The sequence below is a fragment of the Delphinapterus leucas genome, chromosome 3 (assembly GCF_059928025.1).
Source record: "Delphinapterus leucas isolate spDelLeu-1000000601 "Yukka" chromosome 3, BTC_Dleu_Yukka2, whole genome shotgun sequence".
In the NCBI taxonomy this organism is placed as follows: Eukaryota; Metazoa; Chordata; class Mammalia; order Artiodactyla; family Monodontidae; genus Delphinapterus; species Delphinapterus leucas.
In genome coordinates, this window is record NC_143131.1 from 120,287,968 (window position 1) to 120,315,165 (window position 27,198).

Consider the following 27,198-nt stretch of genomic DNA (forward strand, 5'->3'; position numbering starts at 1 on the left):
AGTGGCCTACAAAGCCCTACCGGAACTGGCCATCTGCTCTTTCTCTGATCTCATCTACTATTACCCTCCCCCTGCTCTCTCTGCTCTCCTTGTTGTTCTCAGAACATTCTAGGCTTGTCCCCATCTTAAAAAATTTTTGTTATTTCCTCTGCCTAGAGTACTTTTCCCGCTAGGCATGATAAGCCTCCCTTCCACACTTTTATCAGGTCTTTAAGACGGCTCCACCCCATCTGAGTTTTCAGTTCCTTTCTCCTGGGTCATTCCTTATCCCCTTGCCCGGCATTGTTTTCCTCCCTAGCACTTATCACCATATGAAGTACATATTTTGTTCATTTTGTCTTTCCTGATTAAAATGTAAGTCCTATGGGGCAGGGATTTTTTTTTAATCTTCCTCACTGCTAAGTCTTTGGCATTTAGAACAGTGTCTGGGACATAGGAGATGTTAAAACATATTCAAATGAATTAATAAATCTATACAGATGAATTATTTAAAAATAGTGAGTCTTCAAATCTGTGAACATGATAGACCTCTCTGTTAAATTTCGTCTTTTTTTCTCCCAGCAGTGGTTTGTAGTTTTCAGTGTACAGGCCATGCCTGTCTTTTGTTAAATTTATGTGTAAGCATTTTAAGTTTTCAGAATGCTGTTGCAAATGGTATTATTTTTCTGGCTTTATTGCCCTGGCTAGGATTCTAGGACAGTGTTGAATAGAAGTGCTGAGTGGACATTTTTGCCTTATTCCTGTATGTGGACAAGTTTCTTTCCTCTCTGCCTCTCTCCCTGCACATATCTTTATCTCTAGCAGTTTACAGTCCCCTCTATACTGCCTCTGAGGACCCTCACACCAGAATCAGGTGTCATGTTACTGGTTTGGGACCCTGCCCTTCGTGGGGTGACGCTGGAATGTTGCAGGAGCAATGCTCGGCTCTCCTGCACCGTCCATGAGGCCATCTGCATCTTTCACCTTCTTAGGTGTGTAACTATAAATGAGCCTTAGGGTAGGCAGGGGCCCCGGACAACTTAATATTTTAAGATGTTATTTTGTTTTTTGACTGGTCCTCAGGGGCAGGACACTGAACGAAGTGTACCTCTCCGTGTATCGCACAGCCTTGTCATCGTCTGTGCAAGGCGCCTGCCCCTCCTGTGATGCTGTTGTTTCCCATTCCTCCTCCTGCCCTGCTTCCATTTCCTGCTTTCCTTAGGCCACTGTGTGTATAAGGTGTAGCCTTTTCTATGCATTTTTAGAAAATTTGTATAGTTAATTTATGGGCAAGTTTCTAAAACCTTTAATTATCTAATTGTGATATTTTAACATCTAAGTGGTATCGCTGTAGGTGTCATTCTGATTCTTCACTCAGTTCAGTGTCTTTAATCTCTTTATGTTGCTAATGTATGATAACATTACCAGCTACACACACAAGATAAAAGAGTAATGCCATAATTGAATTAAAAAGGAGAAATGAAATTACTTTATAATAAAATACATAATTCGATATATAAATGCACAGGCACAAATGTACTAGAAGACATGATGAAATGGCTGCTTTTAAGGAAAAACTTTAGATTTAAGAGAAAGAAAGATTTGACTATGATTTTTGAAACTTAAAGTTTTTAGTACTTTGAAATAAGAGCTAAATAGATATCCATGTGACTATAAGCAGTTGGTCCACATGCATGTCTGGCAGGACATTTGAAAGTCCTGTGGGGCATGGTGTGTATGTTTCCTGTGCATTGTAAGACCTTGAGCATCCCTGCCCACCAATTGCTGGTTGAACCCCTCCCTCCAGTCACTATGACAAATAACAATACCCCCACAGGTGTTCAGATTGCCCCCCTGGAGATGGACCGTAAGCCTAAATCTAAAACTTAAACTATAGTACTTCTAGAAGAAAACATAGGAGAAAAATCTTTGTGATCTTTGCTTAGGCAAAAATTTCTTAGCTATGACACTAAAAGCATGACCCATCAAACAAAAAATGGATGAATTTGACTACATCAAAACTGAAAATTTTGCTCTTCAAAAGATACTGTTAAGAGAATGAAAAGATAAGCCACAGACTGGGAGAAAATATTTGCAAAGCATTTTTCTGATAAGGGGTTTGTATCTAGGATATATATAAAGAACTCTTAAAACTGAGTAATAAAACAACTCGATTAAAAAAAATGAGGAAACGATGTGAAAAGACACTTCATCAAAGAAGGTATATGGATAACAAATAAACAGATGAAAAGATGTTCAGCATCATTAGTCATTAGGGAAATGCAAATTAAAACCACAATGAGATAGCACTAGTACCTATGAAAATGGCTAAAATTGGAAAGACTGACCATACTAAGTGTTGGCAAGGATGTGAGTACTGGAACTCTGCTACAGTAAAATAGTATGGCCACTTTGGAAAACAGTTTGGCTATTTCTTAAAAAGCTAAGCACACACCTCCTTTGTGATCTAGCCATTCCACTCCTAGTTATTTACCCAAGAGAAAAGAAAGGAAGCAAGATGACTGGATGTGTGAATATTCATAGCACCTTTATTTGTAATAGTCAAAACCCAGAAACAACACAAGTCCATTTACAGATGGATGCGTAAACAAATTGTGGTAGATCCAAAATGCTCCTGGAGTGGTATTTCCCCTCTGACAACCTCAAATCCAAATTTCTAAACTTCATAGGCAAGGCCCTTCAATCTCAATTTCCATTTCTCTTTCCATCCTTCTCTCCTGGCATTTCCCTTCTAGAAGCTCTCAGAATGCTCTGAGTTCTCTGAACACACTGGGTGCTTTTACAAGATTTTGTAAAATAAGGTTGCCCTGTCCTTTATTCTGGCTTTCTTTTCCCAGCAAACTCCTACTGAAGGCACTTCTTAGCTGTTTCTTCTCAGGCCCCTCCATCTCCTCCAGAGTTAGATGCTCCTTTACTTTAACCTAGAAGAGCTCTTAAACTTGATGCAGAATGCATTGATGAGTGTGTCTGCCCATTGAATTCTTAGTTCCTCAAGGGCAGGAAGTGAGGCTTGGTCTTTTGTTTAACCTTTTGGGCTTAACATAGAGCTTGGTAGACCACAAGTACTTGAATGTATAATTGAGTGACTGAATGATTTGGTGTTCAGTTATATGTTTCACTGTTGAAAAGCTAGTAATCTCAGCAGCTGGGATGGTTTTATTTATGAGTTGGATCTTCTATTCAACTGAAGGTATGCTCCGTTTTAGCAACAATACCAAACATCGTAGCCCTAATCAGCTGATGGGTCACTGGGACACGTACTGTCAACTAAAGGCTCTTAAGATGTACATGCCTATCTTAACACCCAAAAGAGTAATAACCCAAATGTTCTTCAAGTAAGTGATTAAATTTCAGTTCCTGCACATAAGGCAGTTGTGTTGATTAAAAACACTGAGGTAGCTTGGTACAAACTGACATGGAGATATGTAAATAAATACAGTATTGAATAAAAACTTCAAAACTATAGAATATGATCCTGAGTTTGAAAAAGAAAACTGTATATGCACATAGATCTATATGTATACTATGTTAGTATGTTCTTGGAAAAATCTTGAAAGATACTCAAGGAGTTGGAACATGGTGGGGAAAAGTTCTTTTCTTTCTCACTTTGTCCCTTTATTAAAAAACTTTATATGCTTCAGTATTATTTGAATTTGTTATGAGCATGTTTTCGCTTTAGTAATTAAAAAACCCAAACAGATTTAAAAACATATGCCTGACCAGTAGGACTTATTATTAGGAACTTATTTCAGGTACCTCCAAATAACATTAACATTTTAGGTTTATGTAGCATCTGCCTATAATGCAAGCCACTTTTACCTTATGAACTGATTTTCTTTTTCTTTCTTTCTTCCTTCCTTCCTTCCTTCCTCCTTCCCTCCTTCCCTCCTTTCTTCCTTTCTTTCTTTTTGGTTGCATTGGGTCTTCGTTGCTGTGCGCGGGCTTTCTCTAGTTGTGGTGAGCTGGGTTACTCTTCAGTTGTGGTGCCCGGGCTTCTCATTGTGGTGGCTTCCCTTGTTGCAGAGCACGGGCTCTAGGCGCATGGGCTTCAGTAGTTCTGGCTCGCGGGCTCTAAAGCGCAGGCTCAGTAGTTGTGGTGCACGGGCTTATTTGCTCCACGGCATGTGGGATCTTCCCCGACCAGGGCTCGAACTCATGTCCCCAGCATTGGCAGGCGGATTCTTAACGACTGCGCCACCAGGGAAGCCCTGAACTGATTTTCATCTTCAGATATCTTTTGGGTGAGGTGGAATGGGCAGGTGAAGGCCTGGAAGGGTGGCTGCTATATCCAAGTTAGTGTCTGAGTGTAGAGTGTGTCTTTGTTCTCCTACTCCTAGGAAAGCTCAGCTACCACGTGACTGAAATAGGATGATCTTCTTTCTTCGGGTGGGTAAGCACAGGGCTTTGCAGTCACAAACCTGTTTTTTGTTTGTTTGTTTGTTTGTTTTTTTTTTTTTTTTGCGGTACGGGGGCCTCTCACTGCTGTGGCCTCTCCCGTTGTGGAGCACAGGCTCCGGATGCACAGGCTCAGTGGCCATGGCTCACGGGCCCAGCCGCCCCACGGCATGTGGGATCTTCCCGGACCGGGGCACGAACCCGTGTCCCCTGCAACGGCAGGCGGACTCTCAACCACTGCGCCACCAGGGAAGCCCACAAACCTGTTTTTTGACCTCTTGCTTTACCACCTACTAGCTGCCTGACCTTGGCCAAGATTCTTATAGGCTGTGAGTTGGGTCTCCTCATCTGTAACATTAGGATCCTGGTGGTATTTGTGTCCTGGGGTTATTGTGAGGCTTGGATGTGAGGGTCTGAAATGAGTGTGGTGCTTAGTAAATGTTAGCTTTTGTTGTTACTATTGCGAAGGAAAACACAGCACGTGAAAGGAATGAGACTAGATTAAAGGAAATCAAAGGAAGAAAAGGACGATTTTTAATATGGGTTGAAGATACGACTTCAAATTACTATCTCCTCCCACTCCCCACCCCCCTCCTTTTTTTTTAAACTAAGCCTTCTGTTGTTAAGTGCTAGCAGATACATCACTGTTAGCTCAGTAAGAATTGTAGGAAGGCCTGGAGAAAACACTTTTCAGTGTGAGGAGTGAGAGAATTGCCTGGGCTGGTGAAAAACATTTATAGGCAAGGGGCTTGGAAAACCTCTTTGCAATACTGCAGTGATCCAGGAAGCCAGGACTGCTGATATGTGCCTGGTAGTCCCCAGGGTGATGATCCATCATAAAAATATGGCGGAAGGACCAATGCACTAGCCTTGTGCTAAAAGCTCCATGAATTGCCAAGCAGGACCAAGCTTTCCAGTGGGCTTTGTGCCCAGAACATCTCTGTGACGGAAGGTGCTGTCTGAGGAGGCATCCTCAGCTGTTCTGTCTGCCTAGCAGAGTGATCACCAGCCCACTCTCACCCCTGGGGAGTGAGGGGACCAACACGGAGAGGTCACTGATGTGCATTAACGTGCAACGCCCAGAATCCTCCATGGGTGTAGCTGCATGGTGTCCCTGAGTCTCTGGGGATGGCTGGCAGGTGGAAGCAGAGAGCACCTTCTCACCAAACCTTCACAACTGTAGGAGGCTGAGGTCTGTGGTCCCATGAATGCATTAGGTGCTAATGAGACTAAGGTCTCAAAGTGTTGGCCTATACAGGAACTTTTATTTATTTATTTATTTTTTAGGCTGCACTGGGTCTTCGTTGCTGTGCGCGGGCTTTCTCTAGTTGCGGCGAGTGGGGGCTACTCTTCGTTGCGGTGCGTGGGCTTCTCACTGCGGTGGCTTCTCTTGTTGCAGAACGCGGGCTCTAGGCATGCGGGCTTCAGTAGTTGTGGCGTGCAGGCTCAGTACTTGCGGCTTGCGGGCTCAGTAGTTGTGGCTCATGGGCTTAGTTGCTCCAGGGCATATGGGATCCTCCCGGATCAGGGCTCGAACCCGTGTTTCCTGCATTGGCAGGCGGACTCTCAAGCACTGTGCCACCAAGGAAGTCCCTACAGGAACTTCTTGAGAGAAGTTTCTTGTTTGTTCTACTCGGTGTTTGCCAAAGTAATAGTGGTACTAGCTAAAACTTGTATGGTGTTTGCTATGGGCCAGGCTCTGTTCTAATCACATATATATTATATATTTATACATACATAAATTTATATATATAATCTACATATTTATGTATCAGATTATGTAGTAAAATTGATATAGAGCCTTTATTCCTCACACTAGCCTTATGAAATAAGCACTGATACCTGTTTTTCAGGTGAGGAAAATGAGACACGAAGAAGTTAAGTAAGTTGTCCAAGGTCACGTGCAGGTAAATGGCAGGACTGGGCTTCAAAAACCCAGCTGATCTGGTTCTAGAGCCCAGGCTCCTAACAGTTGTATTACATTGTTTGCAGATTTGTTGAAGCCAGTTTTTTTTTTTTAATTTTATTTAATTAATTAATTTTTTTATTGGAGTATAGTTGCTTTATGCTGCTGTGTCAGTTTCTGCTGTACAGCTAAGTGAATCAGCCATATGTATACATATACCCCCTGTTTTTTGGATTTCCTTCCCATTTAGGTCACCACATGGAGTCAGTATTTTTTAATGGGGAGATTCCATATAAAAATCTAGAGCTGGCTTCTCTTGACAGATCAGAAGAGCTAGGGACACTGGGCTGCACCCCTTTGTGGGAACAGTTGCCTTGTGCCCAGTCAGGCCAGGCCCCTCAGTGGTCTCAGCTTCCCCCCCGACCCCCGCTTGTCCTTCTCATTCCTGACTCTGAGTCTCTGCTCACTTGACCCAGTTCCCATACCTGTTTGTACCTGCAGACATTTCCACTTTCAACTCCTGGGTTAAAGTTAAATGATATCTGTGGATAGGAACATTTATAAAAATGTCAGGCACTTTTCCTCCGGGATGGGGAGTATCTTCAGCCCCGTTTTCCCTGTGAGGTTATCACGTAGAGTAACATAGACATGAGCTTTGCCCTGGCTCTGTGCTTTGGTTACTGTATTATTCCTCCTCGCCTTGGGACCTGGGGGTTCTTGCGACCCTGTTAGAGATTCTATGGAAAGGCTGATATTAGAGCAGAAGAAATTGCGATATTGAAGGAACTGAGTGTGAAAAAGCCAACAGCCCATGTCTGTTTTTGTCTGTGCACAGAGTAGACAGCTACAGAGCATAGTTGGCTCTCTATATTGGTTGAGTGAAAAACAGACCAGAAGGAGTTATTCTGGAACAGAGGAGAGAAATCTGACAATATTTCAAAAAGTGAATCAGCACCTGGTATATAAGTTTTAAAATGTTTTATTTCCTGAACTTACCCCCCTTTATTACTAGAGGAAACACCCTGCTTTTTCTAGCCAGTATCACCCAGGATCTTTGTTTCTTTGGAAGGAAAATACACTGTGGCCCATTTCTCAGGCAAGTTTATTTTAAAATCGCCAGAGTTCTCTTGAATCGGTTTGCGAGTTGGAGCACACGCTAACAAGAGCAGCTGAGAAAGGAGGTTTTGGCCTGGTTATTGTCTAACCAGGTGGGTTGGGGTCTTTGAACTTCAAGAAGCTTTTGTGTTTCCAGCTGTACCGGGGATTAGTGGCTTAGCCCTACCTCATGGGAGCAAGTTTTATTGTTACCTCTTCTAAAGCTGAAACCATAATGTTAGGGTTTTTTACACAACACCATGTGCTTCAGGAGCCCAACATGCTTAGTTAGTTTTCTCCCCCCTGTGACCCCCCCCCCCCCGCTTCCAAATGTATCTGGAAGAGTGAATTCACTTTGAACGTAGCAACAGATGTGCTTGGTAATGTGTAAAATTCAATCGGTGAGTTTTCAATCATTTCCATGGTCGTTGACCATCTAACATAGGCAAGGCCGTGTGCCAGACTGCTGTGAAACAAAGCGGTTACCTTTGGAAACAACGGTAACCTAAGAGGCGGTCCCTGCCTTAAGGGACCCAGTTGGGGCATATAAGGCAAAAGCATACAAGAGTATAGTAGCTATAGGAAATTAAAAGTGTAATAAGCCAAAGGGAGAATATGCAGCCCACGATGAATTTCCAAAAGAGGGCTGCAGGTGTTTAGTACTAGAGGGAGTCTGAGTTCTCTTTGATAAGGTTCCTCCTTGAGAAGCAGCAGAGTCCAAAGTGAATGTGCACAGTGCAATTAGAGGGACACTTTGAAGGGGAACAAAGCTGCTTGTGTGAGAGCGAGGGGGAATGCTAGTCTCTTCAGCGTGGTCCGGAAATTCATTTTGTAACAAAGAACTGTAATTCCAAGTCAGTGACACCTTCTAAATCCTCTCAGACTATGCCCAAAATTACAGAGAAGGAATGGCGAGTCAGTTCCTTTCAGCCAGAACTGGATAGTTGTGTACTTTGCTCAAATGCCTGGGATCTAATGGCGATGGGACAGCAGCCAGGAGATAAAGCAAGTCAATACAGGACTGGGAGGACTCTGATGCTGGAGCAGATAATGAGGAAGGGGCCAGGATTTGAAAGCGTGACCTCTAAGTCTTCCTGTGTAATGAACAGAATGTAATGGAGGGCTGAGATCTGAGACCTCGGTGCACCTGTGTCTGGAGCTGCCCAGCCAGCAGCCTGGCTACATCCCTGGATAACTTGCATGAGCTGTGTGGGAACTTGACAGCTTCGGGCTACCTTTACTGCTTATTGAAAAGAGCAGAAGATCAGAGATTTCCTCTAAAGGCGATAGGCATGTAGCTTCATGGTTCAGAACTCGAACTTAGGCATCAAGGCCTGGCTCTCCCATTTACTGGCTGTGTGGCCTTGAGCAAGTCACTCACCCTTCCTGAGCTTCAGATTCGTCATCTGTAAAATGAAAGAAAAAAGTGATAGTCACTACCTTACAGGGTTATCATGAAGACTAAGTAAGATAAGGGATTAAAAAACTAAAAAACCAGGTAGCAGTGTTTATGGCCCATGTGAGTGCGTGATAAATCTTATCTTTATTTTTAGTAAAGGAGATGATTATGAAGATAACTATTTAAAATTGCTTTTTCACTCTTTAAGTTCTGGACCTGGATTAGAGACAAAGTGGGAATTATTCCATTCTTCCCCTTAGTTTTCCATCTGTAGCTTTTGAGATGATCAAGAAATATCTCAAGCAATGAGTTGAGGACGGGAAAAGGATTTAGCGAAGGGTCCCCACTTTATAGCCTCAAAACCCAAACTTACTTAAAATTAAAAGGGCGGGGGCTTCCCTGGTGGCGCAGTGGTTGACAGTCCGCCTGCCGATGCAGGGGACGCGGGTTCGTGCCCCGGTCTGGGAAGATCCCACATGCCGCGGAGCGGCTGGGCCCGTGAGCCATGCCGCTGAGCCTGCGCGTCCGGAGCCTGTGCTCCGCAACAGGAGAGGCCACGGCAGTGAGACGCCCGCGTACAGCAAAAAAATAAAAATAAAAAATGGCGGATCTCTGGAGGCATAGGTGAATACTGCTGCTGAGGGACCACAGTATTGTTATTTCTCTCTCCTTAGAGAATCTTAGATACCTTAGAGCAGTGCATCTTAAACACTGACATGCGTAGGAGTCATCTGAGATTCTGCATTTCTAACAAGCTCCCAGGTGATGCTCCTGGTCCTCAGACCACATTTTTCAGTAGCAAAGTCCTGAAAGGCCTTGGCTCACTGAGTCCAGTGGCATGGTTGAACCTCTTTACTACCTCCCTGAAAATGCTCTTCCGGTTTTTGTTTGAATACCTCCAATGAAGATAAGCTCTCTACTTGCCAGACAGCCCTTTCTGTTTCCAGATGGCAGGCATGGTAGAAACCTGTGTCTTTTTTTTTTTTTTAATTAAAAACTTTCTTTCTCTGAACAGTAATTCTCAACTTAAACTGTGTGTATTGGCATGCTTGTGTGTTTTTGTTTTTGATTGAAATACAGTTGATTTACAATGTTGCATTAGTTTCTGGTATATAGCAAAGTGATTCAGTTATACGTATATACATATTCTTTTTCATATTCTTTTCTATTGTGGTTTAATACAGGATATTGAATATAGTTCCCTGTGCTATGTTGTAGGACCTTGTTGTTTTATCTATTTTATATATAGTAGTGTGTATCTGCTAGTCCCAAACTTATTTGTCCCTCCCCCACCCCCTTTCCCCTTTGGTGACCATAAGTTTGTTCTCTGTGTCTGTGAGTCTGTTTCTGTTTCGTAAATAAGTTCGTTCGTGTCGTATTTTAGATTCCATATGTAAGTGATATCATATGGTATTCGTCTTTTTCTAACTGACTTCACTTAGTATGATAATCTCAGTGCCATCCATAATGGCATGATTTCATTTTTTTATGGCTGAGTAATATTCCATTGTGTATATATATATATACTACATCGTCTTTATCCACTCATCTGTTGATGGACATTTAGGTTGCTTCCATGTCTTGGCTGTCGTAAGTAGTGCTGCAGTGAACATTGGGGTGCATGTATCTTTTTGAATTATGGTTTGCTCTGGATATATGCCCAGGAGTGGGATTGCTGGATCATGTGGCAACACGATTTCTAGTTTTTTAAGGAACCTCCGTACTCTTTTCCATAGCGGCTGCACCAGTTTACATTCCCACCAACAGTGTAGGAGGGGGAATGTGTGTCTTTTACTGAGCTGATGCTTGCCTCCTTATAATAGCATCCATTGCTACTAGTTCATTACTGCGGCAGGGGTGGGTGTGGGGATATCACACAGGTAATGCCTAATCCTGATGAGGATTTAACCTGGTTTTGGTCTTCTATGGAGGAAGTCCATGGATGGGCTTCTATGGTAGTAATGGGGGTTGGGGGGGGAAAAGCAATCCCCTGAAAATACTTGTACATTTTCCTGGGGAGAGTTTCCGTAGCTTTCAACAGTTTTTCAAGAGTGTTCCCTCTAGAAGATTAAGGAGCATTGGTTTCCTTCTTCATGGAATGCTGTGTCCCTCACAAATCTTCTATTTGGAAGGCTAGACCCTCCCGAGTCTCTGTATCTCTTGTCTGTCTGTCTCTCTTTTTAAAATTTCTTTTACGTAATTCTTTGTGTAACATGGTTTGAGGCACCCTGTTCATCCTGCTAAATTTTCCTAGTTTGTCTCTGTCCCTCTAAGGTTGGCCCCCAGAACCATGCACAAGCTAAACTCCAAGAGTCATCTGACCAGCCAGAAGGGTGAGACCTCTCTCCTTGATTTGAGACTTCTTTCATTTCTTCTTCTTTTTTCTTTCTTCCCTCCCTCCCTCCCTCCCTCCCTTCCTCCCTCCCTCCCTCCCTTCCTCCCTCCCTCCCTCCCTTCCTCCCTCCCTCCCTTCCTCCCTCCCTCCCTTCCATTTTTGGCTGTGTTGGGTCTTCGTTGCTGCGCGAGGGCTTTCTCTAGCTGAGGCGAGTGGGGGCTACTGTTCGTTGCAGTACACAGGCTTCTCATTGTGGTGGGTTCTCTTGTTGCGGAGCATGGGCTCTAGGCGTGCAGGCTTCAGTTGCTGTGGCACGCGGGCTCAGTAGTTGTGGCTCGCGGGCTCTAGAGCGCAGGCTCAGTAGTTGTGGTGCATGCGCTTAGTTGCTCCACGGCATGTGGGATCTTCCTGGACCAGGGCTTGAACCCATGTCTCCTGCATTGGCAGACGGATTCTTAACCACTGCACCACCAGGGAAGCCCCCATTTCTTCTTTAAAGTGTATCGCCTTTGGAAACCTTAGTATACTTGACAGTATTATCCATTTGGAATGTTTATGTTGCAGATTAAAAAAAAAAAAAGAAAGAAAGAAAATTCAGTATTTAAAGAGAATTTGTTGATAAATGTAACAGGGCCCTGGGCTGGGGGTTGGCCCTGCTTTCAGGTGAAGCTTGTTCAAAAGGCTCAGACGCGGGCTTCCCTGGTGGCGCAGTGGTTGAGAGTCCGCCTGCCGATACAGGGGACACGGGTTCGTGCCCTGCTCCGGGAGGATCCCACGTGCCGCGGAGCGGCTGGGCCCGTGAGCCATGGCCGCTGAGCCTGCGCGTCCGGAGCCTGTGCTCCGTGACGGGAGAGGCCACAGCAGTGAGAGGCTCGCGTACCGCCAAAAAAAAAAAAAAAAAAGGCTCAGATGCTTTCACCAAGGACCCAGCTTCTTGTCTTCCCTCTTCATAGTCAACAGAGTTCCCAGTCATTTATGCATGTATTACAGTGAGCCCCATCTTCCACCATCCTGAATGCTTTGTGTTATTGTTGGACCACGTATGCAGGACCTGATATTTATTCCTTTTAAGTGTCTTGTTTGCCCATAGTCCTGGTTTTACCATCTCTCCTGTCAGCTTCCCTGTCCAGCTTAGGATCATCTTCCAGTCTGATTGGCATGCCAACAGATTAATGATGTTGAACCAGACGGGGTCAAGAACAGAGCCATAGCTTACCCCCCAGACACTCCTGCCAGGGTTGATGTCATGTACCCTTTGGACATGAATAAACATTTCTCAAAGTGTATTCTGAAGGACACTAGATGGCAAGGTGGTTCTCAAAAATGGAACCCTATAATCAAATACATGGGGATAGGGCTATAGAGCATAATCCTTTCTTGAAGACTCACGATGCTTATGAGTTTATTAAAAAATCTAATAACAAATTGTTAAACATAGTTTTCTAAAAATACTTGACTATTAAATTCTCCTCCCTTGCCTGTGGATGTCTCCCTCCTGGTTTTCTGCTCTAGCTGTTCTCACAAATCCCCTCCTTGGTCTCCATCTCTCGCTCGTCCCCTTGGCCTCTGCATGTCCCCAGGGGAAACCACTAACCTCGTGGCTCCTCGGTTCTCGGTCAGTGGCAAACTCCCAGCTGACATCCACAGCGCTTGGAGGTGACCTAGTTTGAGTGAAGTGGTGGCTTTTCAGTTACATCTTCAATAGGCTGAATTGGCAGCTTGTCAGCAGGCTTATGTCACCTAATGACTGTGTCAGTTCCCTCCTTGTCTGGCTTCCTGTTGGTAAGTATCCTCAGGATGCTCTTGGAACCCAGAAGGTGTGAGAGGCCTGGTAAGGGAGCCAAAAAGAAAGGGGGAGAAAAGCAGAGAAGGCCTGCCCTTGCCTGCAAAAAAAAAAAAAAAAAAAAGAAAAAAAAATTGTACACTAGGAGAAAAAAAACCCCTCAGAATGGAGGGAGAGAAGCTTGCTGAGAGCTGTCTCCCTGCAGAACAATTTTGCTCCAAGAAGGACATTTGTTTTTTTTTTAATTTTTGTTTTTCGGACCTGCTCTGATCTCCTTTATCCCCCACCATGCCCTTCCTTCCTGTTTGGCACTTTTAAAAACGTATTACTTTTCTTCTACAATAGCGACCTGCTGGGAGTAATAGCAGAGACATTTCCTCTCCTGTGGCTCTAGCTGTCTTTTTAATAACGATCCTCTCCCCACCCACTTCCCCTCTGCTGCCCTTCATAAGCATGTTCCCAAGGGTGTGGGTGGAGAAACTTCAGGTGTGTGCGTAGTGTACCCCAAAGGTTAGCTGAGTTTGAGGCTTGATTTCCACCCTCTCCCGGGCTGCAGCGCCCCAAGCTTTGCACCCTGACCTCCCCTTTGCACGGGGAACTGCAGCCTTGAGGTTAGGTGGTATAGACTCAGAGGTTTGGCTCTCACATTTGAAGGTAATAGTAATTGCGTGAGTGCATTCCCAGAGGAGCTCCTCTAGGGATTCTAGGCCCTTCCAGCTGGTGTTCTTGGGGTAAAAGCTTCAAGCAGTGTTGAGGGTGCTTGCCTGTCCAACCTTGCCCGGAGTCACACAGGGTCATCCTGGGCAGTTTCATGGTCCTCTCCAAGGACTGCCTCTTTAGAGGGCAAAGTTCATGTTCACACGAGTCAGAACAGATGAATGGGTTGGAGTTTTCTGTAGGTCACTTTCTCCAAAAGCATGGGTTCATAATTTTGAAGTCTAGTCGCAAATTTTTCACCGAAATACCATTACTCTTAGTGAAAGCGTATCTCCCAGAGTTGAAAGCCTAAGGTAACCGTTCTTCCTTTCCTGCAGCTCTTCCTTCCCTTGATTAATGAGTTCATTAATTCGTCCATCCGTTTGTTCGTTCATTTAGTAAACATTTGAGTGCTTCACGGCCTGGCGCCAGGTGAACAAAACAGAAAGGTTCCTGTCCTCGTGAGGTTTGCGGGTAGTGGGGGAAACAGTGTCCAGATATAGAAGGTGACTGTTGGCCGCCTGCTGGGAACAATGCCATGCAGGGGATGGCACGGGTGCTGGGCTGGAGAAGCAGGGGGAGACCTGGACAGGGTCATCAGGCAAGGCCTATCTGAGATGGTGACATCTGAGCCCAGACGTGAAGGACAAGGGGCCGGCTGGGTGGAGAACTGGCAGGGTCTGTGCAGCATTCGCAGCAGAGGGTCACCACGTGTAAACATTCCTTGTCGGAAATGAACTTGGCACCTTCCAGAAACTGAGAAGAGGCCGGAGTGGAGAGAGGGAGGGGGGGAAAAGAGCTTGGAAGAGTTAGCAAGGCCTGGGTGTTGAAGTCCTGTATTTTATCTTAAAAACAAAAAAACCCACAAAGACCATGAGATGTGCAGCTAACTCCATAACATCGCTCTCATTTTCTGTAAAGTGGTTTGAAGAAAGGTAGTGTAGTGTAATGGTTAACAGTGGACTCAAGCTACACGCCTGAGTCTGAACTCCACTGCTGCTGCTTGCTGTCTGTATAACCTCAGACAGCTTATTTAACCTTCCTGGGCCCCGGTTTCTACATTGGAAAATGGGGGCAACTCATAGTACTCACTGTGTGGGACCATTTTGAAGATTAAATGAACTGACACGCGTGCCTGGGACATAGCAAGTACTCAATAAATGTTACCTGTTGAAAAAATGCTTTAAAGTATTAGACTGACTGTCCAGGAGGGTGTACTTTCTTATCCTGTGGATTTGTGCATTCCTTAGCATAAGCACATGCCCTCAGATGTGCAAATCCCATTTTGAGATGGGCAGTCCCAAGACTGGCATGATTGGGACGGCTGCCCAGGCCCGAGGCAGCTTCCGAGTAATGCCGGTTCTCTCCTTAGGCAATACTTGGATGTCCTCCAGTTGCTCTGAGCATCCAGGTCCCGGGTCTCCCAGGGCCGAGTGTGGGCTCCATCAATCCGGAAACCTTCTGTTTCTTCCCTTCCTCAGACCTAGGGGGCTCTCCGTTGAACTGCCCATTGTGATTCTGTTTGGGAGTTGGAGGTTCATTTCAACTCAGCAAACATTTGTTTTGGTCATTGGCAGTGTTCAGGCACGGTGGTAGGTGCTGGGGAATGTATGGGATCCAGCCTACTCATTACCTGGAGGAAGGTAATACCTAGTTAGGGAGTCAGGCTCGTGGACCTGTAATTCCAGTTTAAACTAGTTAAACTGGAGACCGTGGGACCAGAGGAAGGGTCTTTGGCCCCAACTTTGGCTTTAGAGAGCACATCCTACAGGAAGTGCCCCAGTGAGTCATGAAGAGTGATAAGAGGTAGCCAAAGATGGGAAGGGCTTTCCGGGAGGTAGGAAGAGATAGCAAAGGCCCGGGGTGGGTGAGTTGGGGGGACAGCGTGGAGGGTGAGGGGAAACTGAAAGCAGCTTGATAAGATGAAGGAGGAAAGGGCAGCGGGGAGGCTGAAGCTGTTGAATGAGGTGAGGCTTACATGCCTTCCCGGGGAATGTGGGCCCTGGAGGATCCTAGGAAGGGGCTTCTGTGGTCTGAGCGTTCTAGTCGGACCGTTCTGATTGCAGAGTGCAGGGTGGATTGGGGGAGGGGTGGGGCAGCAGCATGCCACAGCCAGGAAGACTTCGGGGAGGCTGTGGCTCTAGTCCAGGTGAGAGGTAATGAGGACAAAGGTGGGGCTATGGTGGTTGGTGTATGCGGGGTGGATTAGAGGGAAAGGAGGAGATACGGGCAGGCTTTGGTGGAGACGTGAGGGACGGATCCACGGAAGGGGGCTTTCAGGGATGTTGGGACACAGGACAAAGATACTGTTCAGGGACCTGGGCACTGATTCTGCTTCCTGCTCTCCCCACCCGCACCCCCCAGGGTGGTGATGTGTCCTGAATGCTGAGTTCCGTTCAAGGACCAGAAGATCCCCATGTGGGCGAACACTTCCCTAAACAGAAACACAATGAATTTTGGGCTAAATTCTCAGCTGGTGATGTATGCTTGTGTGTGTATAAAATGTAAAAGACAGTGACGCACAAAAATTGTCTTCTCAACACTCATGGGACCCTTGGGGGAAGAGTGCACCATGTCAAGTATTTGGCTTGTGAAAATCTGGGGCCCAGGAGTAGGGGGTGGGGTAAGGAATGAGAAAAAGATATGCAGCATCTGTGCCTACTATGTGTATGGCGCCAGCAAGTTTTATAACCTTGACTGAGTACGTGATGAATTTCTAGCAGGTATCTGTGTGCTGTCTCTTCTAATTGAGTCTGTAACCCCCTGGCAAGCCTGCTCTTTCATACTCTCCCAATTCCTGCAGATCATCTGTTCAAGGGAGCAGATTTCCTGAATCCTGTCACAGTTTGAGAGTACTCTGTACAAGGTGTATCATTTACAACATGCTGGGTTATCTGATTATCTTCTTCATTTCTACTCACAGTCCCATGAGGAAGGTGTCGACCACCATTCATGGCGATTGGAACTGTGTTTCCAAGAGGTTAAGTAACCCGCCCAGCTCACAGGCTATTGGAGGGAGGGAGCTGGGAATCAAATCTGCATTGTCGGACTGTTTTTCCACCACGTGGAGTTGCAGTTACCGTCATGGATACCAGTAGGGTAGAGTTTCTGTTTGGAGTCTTCCTTGGAAGGATTAGAACGAGTGAAAAACTGCCCCATAGTCAAATCCTCAGAACCCCCAAAATTTGCATCCTGCAAATCTGCCCCTCCCGCCACCCGTGAAGCCCATTCTGCTTGTCCCACCCTGGTGAGACTTTAAAGCTGATCCCTGAGCTGAAATGACCAGATGGAGTGAGCAGTATGTATTATTATTTAATAAAGCATGTGTTGTTCCCTACTTGGCAATGCAGCCAAGTTGCTGTTCTAGCAGGTGGTGGGTAACTGGACCCAAGCCCCCTGATCCTGGCTCAGGAACTCCCTGGTCCAGCCTTTGATAACAGAACAAGAGGAGAAAACAGTGACACAGGACACTTCCTGTCCCAAAGGGGATGTGATATAGGACACCTGAAACAACAGGCAGAAGAAAAGCTTCACTAGAGCTGCTTGGGGAGAGCTGGCCCCAGGCTGCCCTCCACGGGTCATCTAAGATCTCGTGAAGAGTGGGATTGGGCCAGCTCTTTCAGTGGAGTTCCGCTCAGTGGATTATCACTTGTGCTCTGTGGGCTAGGCACAGGCTCACCACTGACATCCCAGCTCCTGCCCTTGTGAAGGGTGTGTTCCAGTGATGGGGACCAACAAGCAACCAGGCAATAAAAATTAGAATGATGAGGTTTAATTTTTTTATACAGAAAGGAGAGGGCTTATGGGAGCCCAGATGAAGGGTTCCTAAATTATCCTGGAGAAATCAGGGAAGTCTTCCTGGAGGAAGAGGAATCTAGGTTGGGAGCCAAAGGGCGAGTAGGAGTTTGACCATGCACAGTTGCACAGGCTCCAGATGTCATAGGTGGAAAAGAAACAGGAAAGATTAAGCTGACTAATTTGAATAAAAATAGAAAATTAAAACTTCAGTGCTAGTCTTTCCCCCTCCAATAGTAGCTCAATATTATTAGAGGTATAATCCACATACCATGTGGGGGCAGGCAGAACGGGCTTGGGCTTATGTTTGATTGATGGCCTCTGGTCTAGATGTATGCAAATGAGAAGGCTTTTATTTTGTAATGTAAAATGTCTGGAAGCAAGAGTCCCAGATTAAGATCACCCAACATCATTTTGAGTTTTTTTTAAGCTGGTGCATATCCAACCAGTAATTCAACTCAGGGCCCTAAAGTGACCTGTTTGAGACTGTCACGAGTCCAAGTGGGTTGTTTGATGCAGTGGAAATGGAGAAAGTCAGGGAGTTTGGGTATTTCAGTCATAATCTCGACCCTGCCACAGGCTTTTCATATGATCTTGGGTAAATCACATCACTTCAACCAAAAATGAGAAGTAAAACTCTTTTATTTGTTTATTTATACATCTATTAGTTTATTCCCTCCCACCCCCCACAACTTTTTACTTTGAAAAACCTAAAACCTACAGAAAACTAGCAAGGATTGGACAAATGCAGTATGTGAGTGTGTGTAGACATAAACAAATATATTTATTTTTGCTGGACTTTCGAAAGTAAGTTGCAGACATCATGGCACTTCCCTCCTAAGGTATTTCAGCCTGCATCTGTGTATTTTTCTAGCTTAGAATGGTGGAATTATCAAACTCAGGAAATTTAACACTGATACAATACTCTTCTCTGATGTACAGTCTGTGTCACAAGTTCCCTTATGGTCTCAATCTTGTCCTTTATTATTATAAATTTTATTTCTGATCCAGTCTAATCAAAGACAGATGGCATTCAGTTGTCGTTCTCTGGTGCGCTCTGATCAAGAATGGTTCCCCAGCCTTGTTTCTTGGCGGAGTGGACATTTTGGAGGTGTCCGCAACAGTCGTTTTGCAGAGTCCACAGTGTATCATTCGACAGTTGGCAGTGATTGGACAGCTCTTGTGCGCTGGGCACTGTGCTGGTGGTAGGAAAACATCGCCATCAGGGCCAGTGAGGTCTTTTTCCTTTCGGAGCTCACAGTCTAGTGGGAGAGCGTAACGAGAAATACGCGAATTGTAGAAAAGTGGAAGATGCCGGGAGGGACTGGAGAGAATTCCTGGTTGGGGCACGCATCTGAAAAAGAAAGAAAATAGGCCTGAGTTGAGGCTGAGCGGGAAGAATATTACTTCCGGTGATGCGACTAAGGAAGGCCTCTGAGGCAGTGATGTTTAAGTTGAGATCCAAGAGATGAGAAAGTGCCAGCCGGAGGCAAGTGGTGATTTCATTCCCGGCGAGAGAACAGCACGTGCAAAGGCCTGGAGGCTGGGGCATGTTTGGCCTGGTGGAGGAACGGAGCAAAAGGGCATTTTGACTGCAGAATGGTGAGCAGGGGGCAGGGGGGATGAGGTGAGCTTGATGCCTTGGGTAAGGCCAGATCATGGAGTGGCTTTTCGACTTCATGTTAGATGTGGTGGGAGCATCAACTTGGAGAGTTGATAACTGGGGCACCTCGTGAGCTGAGGCATGTTTTATAAAGATCCCTGGCAGCTGTTTGAAGCACGTCTGAGGGTGGTCGCCAGGTTGGAATGAAGTCTCTTACACAAACTGAAAATAGTTATACATTGAAGGTATTGTTGGCAAGAACTTAGAGGTACCACAAAAGATGATTGTAAAAACTGTCAGTTATTTTTGTATTTGAAATTAGACCTGAGTAATATCTGACTTGGCCTTCCAGAGAGCTTGGTGGGGACATGTCTTATTTCCTCATCTTGTCTTTGGTTTGTCACTGATGGGAGCTGACATCCTCCCACCCTAGAAACAACCCAGTGGTCCTGTTGCCTCCCAGGCAGCTTTTAACTTGGTGGTGGGCTAGCATCTCTGGGGAAACCTGCCTCCTCTGGCTGTGGGGCTCTTGCCTCCCACCTGCTCTTATGCCAACCCCTTCCCAGAGCCCACCCAGCTTGCTTCAGGTCCTTTAAGTGGACCACGCTGGAATCAAACCAAAGCTTAAGAGGAAACAGGGCAGCAGGCATAGTGAGGTACCAGCCTCCTTCTGGGCACTGGCTGTTCCCTCTGCTGGAATGTTTTTCCTGCCCCACTCGCTTGCTACCCTGGGAAGCCTTCCTTCCCTGACCATACTCCTATGCCTGATCACCTTATTACATGCATGCACGGGGCTATCTCTTTCCTTCAGAGTACGTGATTCTGTTTTTTTTTTTCTATTATTATTTATTTGTTTATTTGGCTGTGCCGGGTCTTAGTTGTGGCACGTGGGATCTTTAGTTGCGGCCTGCGAACTCTTAGTTGCGGCATGTGGGATCTAGTTTCCTGACCGGGGATTGAACCCCGGGCCCCCTGCATTGCCAGCACAGAGTCTTAGCCACTGGACCAGCAGGAAAGTCCCCGTGGTTCTGTTTTGAATAATGCATGCATCAATGTATGTGATCATTTGATTACTGTTTCTCTCTCCTACTTGGCTATAAACTCTGTGAGGGGCGGGAACGTGTCTGCGGTTGCTCTTCACATCGCCCCAGTGTACCCCGTGCTTAACACCTTGGCGGTCGGGTTCTGCAGAGAACTGCTAGGCACAGATCGAAGCGTGGGAAGCCTGTGCGTGTGGGCGGCTCCCGAAGGCTGGAAGGCAAGGCTCTTTCTCCTGAGGGCCCGAGCTAGCCTGTTGTTGACAAATCCTCTGCAGACTTCAGAGAATCCAGTAAGATGGAAATGAGAGAGGGCTGGAATGCTGAACATTAGAGAGTGTTGCGAGATACTGGGCAGTTCCTGTCCTTCTAAGCAGCAGGAACCCAGGACACCTGAAGTAATAGCCACCCTTTTACCTTCAGAGCAGGCCACAGGGCACCTCCCTCTTCATTTCACGGATCTCACTCCCACCTCTCACCTTTTACATCTTGGCTTCTATTCCCCCTGTTGGGATTTTCTAGAGAGGAGCCGGGGTGTGTTTCGTTTTTCTGTTCTATGCCAAGTCTTAGCTAGGGAGAGGAAGCTCTGCAATCAGGAGTGTTTTCCCTCCTCGGCTCCTTTGTGAGGACGCTGCTCTGAAAGAATGTCCCGTTTTATTGAAGACCCGAGCCAGCCTCAGCATGAGCCCTTATTTCACTTGGATTGTATTTATTCCCAAACGGTGCTGGGCAAACGCTTCTGTGTCCCCACTTCCCTGGGCTGTCCTGCTGGACAGCCTTTTGAATGAAAGCTTAGAATCCACGTGGCAGTGGGTGAATAACTCAGGAGCTGTGTGGAGATGGGGTGGTGACAAGATGGAGGGAGGGTCTCTTCTTGGGTGGTTCCAGACTGGGATGCGAGCCAAGTAGCTTGGGATGAGTACCCAAGTAGCCTTTCTCCTTGACCTCCCAATAAGAATAAAATAGCAACAGTCAGAGGTCAGAGTCTCAGATGTCTATGAAAACGAGGCAGGTGGAGCTCTCCTATAGTTGAAGGCTGTATTCTCTAGTTAGCCCCAGTCTCCACCACTCCCTTTTGCCCTGAAGATAAAAATGACTGTTAGTTTTAAAGGAACAGCCTTCTTAGGTGGTCACACAGCTTAGTTTCTGTTTTGGTTGTTAGGTGTTTTGGGTGGGAACTATGGTGAACCAGAAAGCTTGTGGCTACTCAGGAGGGCAGCTGCCTCAACTCAAGACAGTTGTTGCCTTGTGAGAAGGTGGACCCAGTGTCACCAGATAAACTGGGTTTTCAAGAGAAGCTAGATATCTGGATTTGTATGTAAAATTTTCTAACTTTTCAATGTTGACAACAAACCCATGTTTTGGAAAATTCCGTGTGGGTCAAACAAAGCTTACCTGTGAGCTACCTTTTGACCAAGGGTTGGCAGTTCCCGGATCAACGCAGGGTGGGTCGTCAGGAAGCCTCCATTGCTTTGGATGGTAGAACCCGAGCAAATGGGTGTAGATGAGAGAAGGATTTAAACCTAAAGAAGAGCTGCAGGGAAGCCACACAGGTAGTGGAGGGAGATGGGCTTTAGTCCAGGGAGGCCCCATCAGTCTACCTCACTGTGCCTCAGATTTCCAGTGTGTGAAATGGGACCAACGGCGTTTGTTTCTTAGAGCATTTCTGGGTGCTCTGTGCGGAGCTCAGTAGCTGTCACCCCAGCAGGCGTTCCTTCAATGTGCTAAAACCACACTTGGCATGGCCCCTGGGTCTTCCTGCTGGGTTTTTTTTTTTTTTTTTTTGCGGTACACGGGCCTCTCACTGCTGTGGCGTCTTCCATTGCGGAGCACAGGCTCCGGACACGCAGGCTCAGCGGCCATGGCTCACGGGCCCAGCCGCTCCGCGGCATGTGGGATCTTCCCGGACCGGGGCACGAACCCGTGTCCCCTGAATCGGCAGGCGGACTCTCAACCACTGCGCCACCAGGGAAGCCCGTTCCTGCTGGTTTTTAAACAGCCCCACGCTCCCAGTCCCCAGGTAGGGCTCGGCTTTCCCCCTTGATGCCTAGGCATCCTTACGGGCCTGTCCCTCCCCTCTCTGCTGACTCTTTGAATTCCTTCCCTCCTCTTTACTTCTCCTGCCTCCATCTCCTCCAGGTACTTGCCACCTTTCCCCTGGTTTATGTTGTTTCCGTACCACCAGTCCTGCTTCCTCCCTAATCTCCTGACTCCTGTCTCCAGATGACTGACCTTGGAGGTGTAGCTCTGCTTGTGGCAATGTCTGCTTCCCCCAGACCTACTGGTGGAGGGAGGTTCCTCAGCCTGGCCTGTGAGCTCCCTGCAACCCGGCCTCCCATCACTTTCTCCATCTTCTCTGCTGCCGAGCTCTCCAGACTCCTCTCCTGTTCCCTGCCTCCCTTACCTCACCCATGCACCCAAGTCTCTCCACTCTACATCATTTCCTCAAATTTGCCATGTTCCTTCCAGGGTCCTGATACTTGGCACGTTCACTCTTCACTCAGCTAACCCTTACAAGGACCTGCCTCAGATTTCTCTAGTTGCCTCTCTTTGTCTACACGCATCACACCCTAAACTCCTCATCTCGTGTCCCAGCATTCATGAATATACACAGGTGATGTGCATAAACTTGTCCGTCTCTGGCTTTCTTACTAGACTGAAGCTCCGGAAAGGCGGTACCAGGGCGGGCTGTTCTGTACATCTTTCATGTTCATTGAATGAATGTCGACGCCCCCTCGTGTCTCTTTGTACACCTGCCGCTGCAGAGAAACGGAAGGACTTGCTGTTCCCCGCACACGCTTCAGGTTCTTCTGTGCCTGGGCGCTGGCATCACCTGCCTGGCCTTAAGTCCTCCTTCTACCCGCTGTGGGCTGTACCGCGTTGGACAGGTCACTTGACCTCTCCATGTCTTAATTTCTTCAACTGTGAAATGGAGCTGATGATGGTACCTACTTCGCAGCCTCCCTGCCCCACCTCCAGTTAGCTGTGTTCCCCTGGGCCGCTTTGCCTCCCCGAGCTCGGGTCTCCCCATGAGTGAGATGCAGATGGGGATGACAGTATCATCGTCCCCATGTTGGGAGGAGTAAACGAGGGAACACAAGGCAGTGCTGGCCTGCTGCCTTGCATGCGCCCCACGCAGTAAGTGATTTTTGCTGTTCTGATTGTCATTAATCTAGCGGTGGTTCTGGCACAGGTTAGAGAGACCTGTGTTTCTGCTAATGATTCAGGGCCATCTGTGGGAGGTGAATTCGATTCTCCTGGGTCCATCCTGCACTAACCTTTTCATGCTTTGGTGGTGGGGGTGCGAGGAGAGGATTAGATGGGAAAGACCCTCAGTCTAGTACTTCTCCTTTAACTTGTTCTCAAGCACTTATTCCTCGGACCTGTTAATTGCCTTGAAAATAAAAAATTAGCTAGATAGCCTTTTCTTTGGTCACTGGTGCAGTGTTGGGCCCCATATCCCCTTCCTCGGGGCGGCCTTCCCGGGCCACCCCACCTGAGATCCTGTCCCTGGTCACTGTCCACCTCCTACATGGAAGGAAGTTTATTTCCTTCAGAGGACTTTTCCTGATTGATGACCTTATGGTCTGTCATCTTCCTTCCTACACTATAAGTTCCGTGAGGTCAGACTGTATGGTTCACTGCGGGAAGGGAATTGCAAGGGACGGAAGAAAAGAAAACCCTATAGAGGTTCTTAAATTTACTCTAAAGGTCTGGGATTTGGATCTGGTGTCAGCTCTGGTCTGGGGGCTGGAAATTTCAGGAAACAGGAAGGCAGCTCCCTCCGAGTCAGTGCATTGTGACCTGGCCACCGGTGGATTCTCTAAATTTCACACAGATCTTCCCTTCCGTGTAGCCTGTCAATTTCCAAGGAGGACGCAAAGCCTCCTCACCCCGTTCCAGCCGAAGATGTTTTTCTCCTTTGTCAGCTCGTGGCTGTTCGGCGTCTGCTAGCCCGGCTGTCCCTGAGCCACCTCTGGATGACCTAGATCATGGTGGGAACAGAACAGGTAGTAGGAATAATAGCAACTAGCATTCATCTGTGGAACTTTTCCTTCATGCTCAGTAACTCAGTAAGGATTCTTACCGTCCCCATTTTATGGAGGAAGAAACTGAGGCTTAAAGAGCATAAGTTACTAGCCTAAAATCGTAAAATTTATAAGTAACAGGGCCAGCGTTTAAACCATGTCATCTGTCTTAAAAGCAACTGCTCAACTGCTGTGCTGCCGAGCTGCGGCAGACTTCAAATCACTGCAGTTTGGCTGTGGGATATGCTGTGGGCAGGGAGACAGGGGGAGAAGGGGGGGAGTAAATGTTGCAGATTTATCTTCCTAGTTTTCCTTGGCTTCGGCTAATATTAAAATTATTTCGAGCACTCCACCGACAAAGGCGGAAGGAAGAGAGAACCCAGTTCGATATTAAATATTTGCAATGGAAAATTCACAAAGTCCTTTTGAGTGGAAGATATGTCCGAGTAATTCCCATGGGACTCATTCGGCCAGTTGTTGCTTCTGCATGCTTCCTGTGGTTGCTTCACTGTTCTCAGAAATGAACATTCCTGACTTCGAAGTCCTGGGGTTACGCCGGGCTAGATGCTGAACTCTGCCTTGGTTTCCCCGGGCAATGCGTGGATAAAGGGGAGAGGGCTGTGTGGTGCGCTTAGTTGCTGGTCTTGTAGTTCGGGGCTTTACGAAAACTACATTAAACCAGGCACCTCCAGGCAGGAACGTGGGATCTGTCACTGTCGTCATAGCCCCAGTACTGATGCTGAGCCCTGTGAAGGGTGCTCAGTGCTTTACATGCCCTAACTCTCCTAATTCTCACAACTACCCTGTGGTCAAGGTCCTGGTAACCCTTAACCCTCTTTTATAGACTAAGAAAGAGAGGGTCAGAGAGGGTAAAGCTCTGGGTCCAGTTGGCACGTGGCAGAGCTGGGATAAGAAGCCAGTTCTGTTTGACTCAAAAATCCCATGCCGTACAAACCACTTTGCTCTGTTCCAGAACTGTCTTCGGGACTTAGAACTGATTGATGGCGGGCCTGGAGACCATTCCAGACCCCTGGCCACCGTGGGCCGGAGTTGCCAGCACAGGGGAATGGGTGCTCTCCTTGTCTGATTGGGTTGGCCTGTCCCCTGCTGCATTCCCACGGGTGATCTTGGTTTGGCGTCCATACAAGCAGGGAAAAATGAGAGTAGCTGCTCACTTGAAGTTGGTGGCCCACGCCGTGAGCCCTTTGGATGAGAAAACCCTTGAGTGTATGAAGTAGCCCTGTCCATTGCTTCATCATGGCCAGGCAGCCTGAATTACTGGTCACTCTGCTGGAGTCTGGTTCCCGACGAGGTAACATCTGGGAAGCAAACTCCAGGAGGACAGGGATTTTGTGAATTACGTTCACGGCCGTGTTCCTGGTACTGGGTACAGCGTCTGGCATGTTGTGAGGCTTTGTACACATTGGTTCACTCTTTACTCCTCGCAGGTCTTTTGCTAACTGTGGACCCCTCCAGTCTGTCTCCCCTTCGGCCAGCCTTTCTCATATGCTGCTCGCTTTGCATAAAATGCTGTTCCCTCTGCATAACGTTACTGTTCCCTACTCTGTGCCTGCCCAGCTCCCTCTCCCCTTCAGCTTAATTGACACCTCTTTAGATTGGGCCCTCCCAGATCTCCATGTAGCCTGGCCCCCGTGTCCAAATGGTGTCTCTCTGTTAAATTCTCGCACATAACACCCTATACTTTTTCTTCAAGGCACGTGTCCCAATTTATAATTATGCATATATGAGTGAGTGGAAGTGTTGAATGTCTGGCCTCTCAGTAAATCATTAGCTCCACGAGGGCAGAGATCTGTCTGTCTGGCTCACTCTTGTCCTGCCAGGGTTTGGTAGGCACTCACTAAACACTTGAGAATGAGTGGGGTCTTCACCCTCCCCTCTGACACCACATGCTTGCCTCCAGAGTGATGGGTTCTAATGTATTGAATGTTTACAGCTGGATGAAGGTTTTTACCCACCCCCCCCACCCCACCCCCCCCACCCCACCCCCCCCCACCCCCCCCCACCCCCCCCCCCGCCCAACCCCGCGCCCAGCCACTTCATTAGCATGAATCAGACTCACTGCATTGCGGAAGGGAGTGGTTTCTTTTCCCTTCGGATCTGAGAACACTCAGGTTCGTGGAAGGCTCTCATCATGACACCCTCATCATAGTTACCCATCCCTAGGCCAGGGGAGCCAGGGCTGCTGTTTTGAGGGCCACTGGCTATTTCCGGAGTATTTTAACATTCTTAAGAGTCATACATAAAGAGTCTTAGTTCTCAGCCATTGAGTCAGTCGGCAAGGTGAAAGAAGGTGTGTATCTGCAGACCTGGCTGGCTAGCCCCCCACCCTTCTCTCTCTCTCCTTTCCGCACCTCATGGTGTCTTCCTAGCTTTGAAATGAATGAAACTTGCACTAGAAGATAATGAAGAGGTTGGGAAAAGTCAAAGCCCATCATCCTTTTCATCAAGTGGGAGCTGGGTTAGTGCAGCGTGGGGTGAGCAGAGAGCTCTCCTGTGTGAGGCCAGAGCAGGAGGGAAGCATCGGAACAAAATCTTTAGCACATGGAGCGAGCTGTTGCTGGGCTCGGGTATCCTTGGCCTCTCTCACAAGTGACTGCTCTGAAGGGTAGGACCTGCAAGAGAGACCAGAAATCCTGCTCAGGCCTCTCCGACCTGGCTCTGTCCTCTCTTCCGCTCTCTTCTTACTGACGAGCGCCACTCAAGCTCATCCTCGCTTGGCCGTTCCTCATCGGTATTGGCTTTCAGCTTGCCCGGCCGACATCCTGTGGACGCTGCAGTTCAGACAAACAGCAAAATCATCAAAGACCGGAGCATGAATGAAAAACTGCTTTATGACATGCCTTCAAAGTGTTCTTTTAGGAGTTCAAAGGATGTGGAGAGGAGGCAGGGGAATCAAAGGAGACGGGAGAGCAATGAACTCTCCGAGGAATCATTGGGTTTTTCATTGTATATTTTCTATGACGCTTGTGATGTAAAAATCAAAAGTAATCCCAGCCCTCAAGGGTTCTCTGTGTGCAGATCTGACGCAAAGAAGGAAACGACTCACCTTGCTGGTTGGAGGGCTTTGACCCCTGCCTTCTAAGTCACCTGTTTGGCATCTGTGTT